We start from the raw sequence: 11395 nt of genomic DNA, 5'->3' as shown, positions 1-11395 counted from the left end.
TATTGATATAAGTTTAATTGTATGGAATAACTTATAGTGTTATGATGGTAAGGGATTTTGGTGTAATAGTCGATTAGTCTCTAAAGCCATCCAAGCAGTGTGCTGTTGCTAGTGGTAGGGCAAATAGGATTCTAGGTTGTATCTATAGAAATATTGAATACAAGTCAAAAGATGTTATAATTTCATTGTACAGGTCACCGGTTAGGCCACATTTGGAATATTGTGTTCAGTCTTGGAGTCCTTACCTTAGGAAAGACATTGAATTGTTGGAAAGGGTTACTAGAATGGCACCAGGGATGGAGGGGTTGTCATACAACAAGAGGCTAAAATCTCTCAAATTGTTTTCTATTGAAAAAAGATTAGTTAGATGGGATCTGATTGAGGTGTTTAAGATTGTAAAGGGAATTGATAGTGTTGATGTATCATCTTTTTTTATATTTTAACAATGATAATAATAGGACTAGGGGACACAAATATAAATTTTGGCAAGTTAGGAGTCATCTTCAGCTAAGACAGTTTTATTTTTCTAACAGGGTGGTTGGCCTTTGGAATAGGTTGCCTTCAGATGTTGTAGAAGCAGTAAATTTAAGTGAGTTTAAGAAAAAGTTTGATAAGTATATGAATGAAAAGGTCTTGGTTTAAATTTTTTTAATCACTTTATTTTAGTTTTGTTGGGTTATATAATAAAAATAAATATATACAAATGTACAATTTTATGAGATTTAAGCTATTTAGTCTAAATATTTATGTTTTAGTGTTATAATTTGTTGTCATTCTAGAATGCAAGAGGCATAATTTATATTTATTTCCTGATTTTTTATGGTGATTACGAGATCAGACAAATCTACCAAACCCGTACAGAGATTCGTTACTGAAAATAACAGATATAATATAAAGTTTTTTCTTAAGAAACGTTTGATAACTATCTGGACATTATAAAGATTTTGCATGTGAAATTTGAAAATTTTCTGATGCAGAAAAGTATTTTTAATCCTAAAATGAAAATTACTTTGGATGTTGGAGAGGCATCATGCAAAAAGAAAAAACAAAAGGCATGTGATAAAAACATTGCTTTACAAACCTTATGACTTGAAAAAAAAAATTTTGCAATTGAAAGCATTGTAATTTTTCCTGATAATCTGCCAAATTCTGTTAACATTCACTTACTAATTTAAAAGTTATAGCATGAAAACTATAACAAGCACAAAATGGTTACGAGGTCAGTCCCAGGGACCGAACCTGTGCTGTGTTACTTACTAAAAAAATTCTTAGAATATTCATTTAAACAAATCTTAAATCATTCAACTGCCAAATTAAACAACTATTGCTACAGTCAAGAAAACCATAACTTAGAAATAAAATACAAATATTAAAGCAGTGCTTCCCAGCCTGGGGTCCATGAATTATTTTTCTTTAACTAAATAATTCATAGAAGGACACAGAATAATCACCCGTAAAAAGCTGAGACTGTTCTATAACTGTCACAATTTTTCTGGCTCCAAGTATGTGAAAAAAGCCTTTAAAATAAGTTAATTACTAGTTAATAAAAACAGTTTGTCGGGTAGATAGAATCTTTCAAAAAGATGAGGTACGTGGGGGAAAAAATGTAATAAAAGGAGTCCTTGGTAGTGAAAAGATTGGGAACCACTGTATTAAAGACTAAATCACAACACTCTTTAGGGCAGTTAAATACTCAGTCCCATTATTATTCGCCAATTTTCCAGTTTTGAACTGCAATAGATATTTGAATGAGCAATTCCTTAGACAAATATCTCAATTTACATTGCAAGCAATTACAATACAAATTTTACCAATCAAGGATTCAAGCTGCAGACTATCGCTAATAACATTTTTTGGCAACTGAATTTATTTTATTTTTTTGGTGTCACTTATGCTTAACCCAACAAAAATGTCCTTCTCCTTTTAAAAAGACTTGTAAGAACACCAAAAACAATAAATAAAAAGAGCCTGAGAGAAACAAAATGTAAATTTAATAAATTGGACAACAAGAAAATAAGCACTGTGCAACATACAGTGAATCTAAATATATTGTTCATCTAATCTATCTTTTTAGATACTAATTTGCAAATTTTTTATCAAAAGTGTTACGACTTTTAACACATTTTAAAAATGTTTCCTGGCAGCACTAAAAATATTGAGTAAGACATTCACAAACTGCAATTCGGTAGGGTTATGAATAATACTATTATCAGAAGGGGGGTACTTCTCTTCATAACTTATCTGAATTTCTGAGTTTTTATTCAAGTCTTCAAAATGGCTATTATTACATACATATATAATTTAAGGACAACAAGAGACCTGTTGGTCCATCTAGGCCACCCCATCTACTAAGCTTTTAAGAAAATATAGCATTCAAAACAAGCCCTTATCAAATATTTATCAAGCCTTCCCTTAAACTCCCTTAAATTAACTGCATCCACCACACCTGAAAGTTAAAAAAATAAAATTAATGTGTTCCCTTGTCTTACCTTTCTCAGCATTACAAAAAAAAGATGATGCACCAACACTATCAACTCCCTTAACAATCTTAAACACCCCCTAACTTTTTTTTTCAAGAGAAATTTTCAGAAATCTTAACCTATCCTTATATGATCTTTCCATCTCAGGTACCATCGCAGTAGCCCTCCTCTGAACCCCTTTCCCACAGTTCAATGTCCTTCCTAAAGGTAACGAGCCCAAGACTGAATAAAATATTACAAACTAATGGGCTATACAATAAATTATAAACTCTTTAAGCTTGTATTCAATATTTCTGTAGATATAACCTAAAGTTCTATTTGCCCTGCCAATATCAACAGCACATTGCTTGGATGATTTAAGGGACTGATCAGCTAAAACAACAAGATCCTTATCTTCATTAACACTGTTACAGGTATTCCCCCATCATAATTATACTCCTAATTCAAGGTCCAGTTAGCTGCAAAATAAACTGCTTACTTTATATCTACACATACAGACCAATACTCAGTCCTGCAGACTGAGCATAAGTTAACAGAAGAGAGGAGCAAAGGAATATGTTCAAAATGGATACATCTATGAATAACAAACCCCAAAATCTGTATTAAAAAAACGACTGTTTGCAAAGCATGCACAAAAATTATTTTCTTGGGCAATTATATAAGCTTGCCTCTTTCACGTTACACGAGGTTTCAAACGATTTTGTTTATCTAAAGCAAAGCTGTCACTAGACTGAAAATAAATGTATATTCTTGTTTGGAACAGAAAAGCTAGGCAGTTAAAACAGTTTTTAAAACTGGAAATCTCCCTGTTAGAAAAATTAAGCTGTGTTAACTGAAGAAGGCTCCTACCCTGCCAAAATGTATATCTGTGTCCCCTAATCTTACAATTCCCAACATTAAACATGAAAAAAGATGATGCATCCACACTATCAAAAACCTTAATCCTAAACACTGCAATCATATCCTCTGTTACTCTTCCTTCTTCAAGAAAAAAACAAGTTCAGGGTTCTTAACCTATGTTTTTATGACTTTTCCATACCTGGTATTATCCTAGTAGGTTCCCCTGAACCCCTTCCAACAATTCAATGTCCTTTCTAAGGCAAGGAGCCTAAGAATGAACATAGTACTAACAATGACATTATATCCTCTTTAGACTTGTATTCAACACCTTGGTTAATATCACCTAAAATCCAATTAGCATGGCCACTTGCAACAGCATATTGCTTGGATGGCTTAAGAGACTGATCAACAAGAATATAAAGATCTTTTTCTTCCATAACACTGCTAGGTTATTCCCATCAAAATTATACTCATAATTCAAATTGTATATCCAACATGCATTACCTTGCATTTACTATAATTAAAAGCCATCTGTCATTTATTTACACAACTCCCGATTAATCCAAATCATTTTGTAAAGCACAGCCAGCAAAACCTTTAACCTTAATATTATCAGCAAATTTAAATAATCTATTGACCATTCCTTCATCTATGTCATTCACATAAATCAAAAAGAGTAAAAGTCCTAAAACTGAGCCCTGAGGTACCCCATTTACGACATTAATCCAGTTTGACTGAATTCCATTTGTAACAACCCCTCTACTTTCTTCCATCCACCCAGTTTTCTACCTGATGAGCCAATCTATATCATACCCCTACAGAACTTTTTAAACAAGCCTTTTATGTGGCACCTTGTCAAATGCTTTCTGAAAATACAGATACATCAAATCTACATTCTTACCTTCATCTCCATAAGCAGTAACCTTTTCAAAGAATGTCAAAAGATTTGTAAGGCAAGATATTCTATTGAAACTATGCTATTCAACAAAATTTTAAACTTTGTTAAATGATTTTACAAAGCATCTTTTATCAATTTTCAAAAACTTTTCCCACCACTGATGTAAGACTTACAGGCCTATAATTACTGGAACAATTTTTATCACCTGTCTTGAAAAAAGTAATATTAGTCAACTTTTAATCCCCTAGCACTTGTCCACAATTCAAAGACAAAGAAAAATATAATAGCAAATGGCTCTCGTATCCAATCCTTAACCTCCTTCAAAACACTTGGTTAAAAGAGCTTTATCATTCTTTAAACTTCCCAATTTTTCTTAACAAGCTCAGAATTAATGTGATCATCTTGTTCAATTGTTTCCATCTTGAAAGTGCTCAGGATATGAAATATTGCTTAAATCATTAATGAAAACTAAAAAAACAAATTTAATAACCAACCATTCCATAATCATCAGGTATCAACCCTTAAAGGCCCTACTTCTATCTTACATCTTGCTTACCATTAATATATTTAAAAAAATCCTTACTATTGATTTTTACATATTCAGCCAACCTTTTTTCAAACACTATCTCCTAACTCTGTGTTTGGTCAACTCACTTGATCTTCTGTAATCTTTTAAATATCTTGCAGTCAGTAAACTTCTTGAATATATAATACTTTTTTTAATACTATCTTTTATACCCTTTGTGAGCCAACCAGGTTTTTCACTTGCAGCCACCCTTTTCTATAGGAAACACGCCTTTGTTAAATAATTAAGAAATTCAAAATTTTTCCAAATAACATCAGCATCTCCAAACAATTCAGTTGCTCAATTCAAAGTGAATAATTCTTGTATTATTCATTTCAAATTTTATAAATTTGGAACCAAAATATAATTATTCCTTATCTCCACATACAGCAAAACATCAAGCCTAATTGAACAATAAACCACTTGCACCTAGATGTTTTCCAATCTCCATCCTATCAACCCTTTCTATGTTAAAAGTTAATCTAAAATAACAGTCCCAGTAGAGTCCCTAACCAATTGGTGAAGAAAATCACCTATAATTACAACCTTATTAACAGTCGAATTCTTTATCTCATTGTAGAGTTGCTCATTAATTTCACCAATTTCATTTAATGGGCTGTAACTAATTCCAAGTAACAACCTTCTTCCATTATAACCACTAACAGAAACCCACACAAATGCAACCTCAATGCTACTAGCTTTGATATCAACTTGGGCAGGATGTAACTCGCATTTGGCATATAAAGCCACACCTCCCTCTCTTTTTAGTACCCTATCCCTACAAACAACCTGCAACCCTGCATTTCAAAGACAGTCCTGGAATTTCCATTATATCATAGTCCTCTATTTTGACCAGTGCTCTAAAGTCACCCAATTTATTTCTTATACTTCAAGCAAGTTTAGCCTACCAATACCTTTGTACTTTGTTCCTACACTATACCTTTCCCTACATCATATTTTTATTTTATTATTCTGGCCCTCACCACTGTCTAGTGCTAAGTTAAAGCTGCACTTACAGTTGCAAACAAGCCAGTCCCTACCCTATTTAAATGTAACCCATCCATTCCAAATAGCTCCCTTTTTCCTTTGAACTGATCCCACAAATCCATCCTAGCAACACTCTCATCTTTAAATATTAGCCTAAGCCTAGCATTCACCTAGTGACCTACTTATAATTTCACCCCCAAAGTTAAGTATTGGTAGTATCCCGAACAGAATTAAATCATTATGATCCTTTTCTTTGAATGCCTTTTACTTTACAATTAACTCCTCCTACCCTAGACCATCAGCTCCTATGTGCACTACAAAGACTACAACAGTGCTAGCACTCTTTATTATATGAGTATATCACAAACTCTATCATATATATTCTTTACCCTTACCCCTTCATAGTACAATTCTTTTCTCCCTATTTACCTCACAGATTATTATAGCCATGTGACATACTAAAAAAAACACCTATAACAATAACCATCTTTCTTCATTCCCATCTCCATTTTTTGTTTACCTTCCCTCCTCTAATTCATTTGTACAAGCTAAAGGCTGAAACCTATTACTCAAGAGAACCTGTTCTTTATAATTAAATCCACTAATACTACTACTGCACCTTACAAACTGTAAACACCTACACTATTCTTCACCAACATAGCCTTGAAATAAATAATCGATGCTAAGTACAAGTACTTGAAATAGCCTATTGACAACAGTTATCCTAAAATAAGATTTAAATATATTACATTATTTATCACCATCTTATCTTTTCACTAAACTAATCAATTTTATCTTGAAAATAAGAAGTGACAAACACCTAGACTATATCTGTTATCATACAATACATTTTAATTGATTAAGCCTGTCTTATAACTTATCAATAAGTTTGATTTATAGCTCAAGTCATGTTACACTCACTAATTCAAACTGTAGTGTGGATTATTTAAAGTTAAACAGAATTTAAACTTAAACTTTAAAGTGGCAAAATATACAATTTTCTGAAAAATAAAGGGTGGGTTTAAATTTTACTTTTCTCAATATCACTTTTTACTTTCTACCACTATGCCAATTTTCAGTTCACTTCTTTAGTTTTTATCAAAAAAATAAAGAAATGCCTATATAAATACATTAATATTAAACCTAAATACCCTTAAGCCTAATTAATAAAAGTTTAAGCTGCTTACAAAGAAAGTTAGGCCTAACCAGACTTCTACTACAAGTTGTAGTTATAGTAGCGAAGTGATAACTTACACATTTTATCTAATTCTAAGCACTAATATAACAACTTACACTATTACAGTCAGTAAATAAGAAGCAATACAACTTCGGATCTATGAACTGAAAACATAAACATATAAAAACAAAACAAAAACTGTAATTTCTAATTGGTAACAGCAGTATAACTTATAATATGATTCACGTTTAAGCTCTTAATGTATTGCAATGTTAGGCTTAGCACAAATGCACAACATACCTACTTTGAAAATGTTTAATACTTAACCTAGCTCAGTTCACTTACTTGACAGATAGAATTCACGTTTAATTTTAAAGCTTACACCTAAATTTTAGTAACTTAAGCCGAAACAAAAATTATTAGAGCAAAAAGTAGAAACTATTTCTATTTTCATCAAAGAAAAATAGCTGTTAAGTTTTATGTTTCAAAATATGTTAATCTGGAGAATACTCTATGCTACACAAATTTTGTACTTATTCTCACCATCCAAATGCTGTTACACTAAGCCTACAACAAGGGAATTCATCTCCAACATCGCAACACTAGTCCGTTTTATTACTTTTGAGACCCCTTTTCTTTTCCCCGGCCGAACAGTATTTTCTAGAGGGAGCATATACAAATTTAACGTTATAGTAAGTGAACTTCTGAGTAGTTTTCAAACCATCATTTCTTTAACTTTCTGCTCCGTTTCTTTTGCCTTAAAGATCTAAGATATATATAACTAATTTGCACTCAACAAAAAAAACAAGCCAGAACTATTTGTTATATAAATATTAAACCAAATATTTGGTTTACATAACTAAAGTAAATTCATTAATAGAAATAACAAACCTACAATTTATTAGTCAGTTAGTTTGTTGTTAAGCGCAAAGTTACACAATGGACTATTTGTATTGTGCCAATCACGGGTATCAATACCCGGATTTTAGCATTATAAGCTTTCAGACTTACCACTGAGCCACTGGAGATATTACTTATCAGAGACGAGGTATTTCAAGGGTAAAGAAAACTCTTTCCACTACTAAGAACTTTAAAGAAGAAGAAAAATAGTTTCGTTTTTAGTTTACTTATTCATTAAAAGTAATATTTTATAAAATAGTTGGATACTTTATCGTTATACCTACATTAAATACTATAAAATAAAATAAGTTGTTAATTACTATTATTATTAGATTTGGTTAATATATCAACAGGTAAATTAGAAACTGGAAAATGAATTGATAATACTTTTGTCTTTTTGTGGCATTGAAAGCACTTTATTGAATCATTTGAGTCTGTTAAAGCTTGAAATATGGAGAACTCTTGACGAATTATTCTGAAATTTCGTGGTTTTAATTCCAGAAATTGTTATCATTGCGATAAGCATTTAATTTTTTTCTAAGTTTTAATTTATAAATCTTTTCTTAATTATGTATTAGTTTGGTAATATGATACGAAAGCATGTGTAATAATTTGTTTGTTGTGAAGCACAAAGCTACACAATTGGTATTTGTGATCTGCTCGCCGTGGGTATCAAAACTTAATTCTAAGCATTGTAAGTCATCAGATATACTGCTGGTCTATGATAGGAGTTTGAAATAATAAAAATACTTATGTCAAATACACTGTATACTAAAATATAAGTCAAAAATAAAACAATAAATCTGCTTTAAAATTTATAACTACTGCGAAGCCTCACTTAACTTGCCTGTCATGAGATGGTGGTTAGGGCGCTCGACTCGCAACTTGCGGTTCATAAGTTCGAATCCTGTCACCGAACATATTCACTATTTCAACAGTGGGTGAGTTATGATGTGACAGTCAATCCCACTTTTCGTTGGCAAGAAAGTTATCCAAGAGTAAGCTTAGGGTGGTGTTGGCTAGCCCGTCTAATCTGTAATTGCTAAATTAGAGACGGATAGCTCAGATAGCCCTCGAGTAGCTTTCTTCTCCATCTTTCTGGTCTGGCCTGGTGGTTAGGAAGCTCGACTCGCAATTTGAAGGTTGGAGGTTCGAAAACCCGTTACACCTAACATGCTCTTTCAACTATGGGAGCATTATATGTGACAGTCAATCTCACTTTTCTTTGGCAAGAGAGTAGCTCAAGAGCAGGCGGTGTTGGCTAGTTGTCTTCCCTCTAGTCTATCACTGCTAAACTATCTTAACTAATTAGATCAAGTCAAGAGATATCCTAAACACGACTGACTATATGTAACGTTCCTTACCATGCAAGAAACCTCGCATTTTCCCAGTGCGACTAGCGCTAACACGTGACTGGTCATTCTCATGATAAATTGATGGGGCCGTATCTCTAGATATTACATGAACAATCGTTGAGGGACACTGCTGTCAATATATTTACACCAGGTCGCACTAAGCAGTTATCCCTATGGACGGTATAACAGGTAGTACATAATTCTAGAATAACAAAGAACCAAAGGCAACTTGAAACAAGACTTAGCAGTTTTCTCGATCATGTGTTTTGTGAAACCTGCATATATTCAGAGCAAAGAATAAATTCAGAATAAACATTACAACCCTATCCACTTAATAACAGAAGAACCAAACATGAATTTTAGAATACTCTGAATTTGAAAACTCGAATAAGTTTTAAGCCTTGTGAGAAATATACAAACTCGACAAATGTGATATTAAGTGAAACAATTTTTAATTATGATACAAAAAACAACGTATACATTTGTTTGAACAAATAGATAATCGTCTCTACTGAACCAGTGTTTCAATCAGCACCTCTCGTTCTCTAAAACAGGTCTCCATAAACCAACCTGGATGATAACGAAATAGAACTGTGTACAGCTAATGCTCCATGTTGATACAAAAAACATTGGCTCCTTTGTGTGTGTGTGTGTTGAAATAGCATCACCAGATGAACTGTCATTGGCTGTGACATACACACATATCATTCACGCGGCTAAGAAAGTACATTGCAGTTAATGACCTTTTCAACACAGATGTACAGTTGCACCCTTTGGTATGGTAGATATTACCTGCTATAGAGAACAAAGACACAAAGGCAGTTAGAACACGGCAACTTCAATGGATTTCTTGAACACATGTTTATGCCAAAAGTACATGAAAATTAACAAAAGTAAGTTTTTTTTAATAACTCCTATATTAATAAAAGCAGGTACAAAATAAATGATATGCTTTCTTGCATATCACAAATACAAAAAATAAAAACACATGGTATGTTCAAATACTATATTTTCATGTCTTGCCTTATTCGGTTTGTTTCAAGCTGGAATTAAACTTTAATTTACTACCAATAAACTTTAAAATCATGCTGGTCGAGAAATGTGTTAACCCCTTCTCTCTTCCAAAAACACTTACATACCACACAGAAGTTTCAACCTTTGAACAAGAACATAATATACCAGAATACAAAAATAAAACCCCTTTAGCTTTGATAATTTGTTTGTTTGTAGTTTAAGCACAAACTATACAATGGACTATTTGTGCTCTGTCCACCACGGGCATTGAAACCCGGTTTCTAGCGTTGTAAGTCCGCAGACATACCGCAGCTTTGAAAGACAGCACAGAAGTTATACCACACTACACAGACAAATATCCTTTAACAAGTAAATAATACATACAATACAGTATAACTACATGAAAAAACATCAAGAATCTTTTTTAAATACAAAACCAAAATCCTTTATTGCAACCTTTGCAATAATTACACTCAAAACATGACAATAACACACAAAATGAACCGTCTACTAATGAAATACACTATAAAAGTTTCAAAAATTATCTTTAAATTACAATAGTCAAGAGATTAAATCACATTTTATTACAGAAAATACGCACCGTCTGCAATACATAATAAAACACCAAATCTTTAACAAAAATATTAAAAATCATGAATTTGGTCCTCTAATTAAGATATGAATATAAATATCCTTTACAATGATGAACATTATAATAATAACGTAACGCAACAGACTAAAAGGAAAACATATTTATCTGAGATTTAATGGTAAACCGAACCTAAAATATACTGAAATTCACACACATTAGAAGAAAAACCTTTTGCAAAAGTAAAACACGTTAAATCAAGGAAACATTGTTGTTGATGGTTTTTGATGCAAAACAGCACAATGAGCTTTTTGTTCTCTGTCCAGTGCGGGGAATCGAACCCGAGATTTTAGTATTGTTGGTCTGTAAATTTACAAATGACCCACCGGAGCACTCAAGAAAATGAAAAGAAATTAAATGAAAATTAAACGTTCTTAGTGAAAACTACAATACCCCTTTATCATGTAAGTCATTTAGTATAGAAAAAACCTTTTAAAATGATAGATAAACTACAATACAAGAAAGACGAAGTGCTACACGTATATATACAAGACTAACTAATAATAGAACACGTTGAAAATAATACATAC

General features: G+C 32.2%; 1 protein-coding gene across 3 annotated transcripts in view; it reads right to left on the bottom strand.

Annotated features, from left to right (window-relative positions):
• Positions 1-7576, bottom strand: part of LOC106466280 (ras GTPase-activating protein-binding protein 1-like) — a 33229-nt gene extending 25653 nt beyond the window's left edge. Inside the window, exon 1 of one of the 3 annotated variants that reach the window (XM_013926541.2) lies at positions 7491-7576. The gene's annotated coding sequence lies outside the window, so the exon portion shown is untranslated. Of the gene's footprint in view, positions 1-7063; positions 7086-7292; positions 7462-7490 lie in introns of those variants that run through there. The other 2 variants (XM_013926542.2, XM_022394257.1) reach the window with 2 other exon arrangements.
• Between the last annotated feature and the right edge of the window lie 3819 nt (positions 7577-11395).

The sequence above is a fragment of the Limulus polyphemus genome, unplaced genomic scaffold (assembly GCF_000517525.1).
Source record: "Limulus polyphemus unplaced genomic scaffold, Limulus_polyphemus-2.1.2 Scaffold2211, whole genome shotgun sequence".
Taxonomy (NCBI): Eukaryota; Metazoa; Arthropoda; class Merostomata; order Xiphosura; family Limulidae; genus Limulus; species Limulus polyphemus.
Note: the sequence above shows the minus strand (reverse complement) of the source record. Positions and strands in the feature narration are given on the sequence as shown.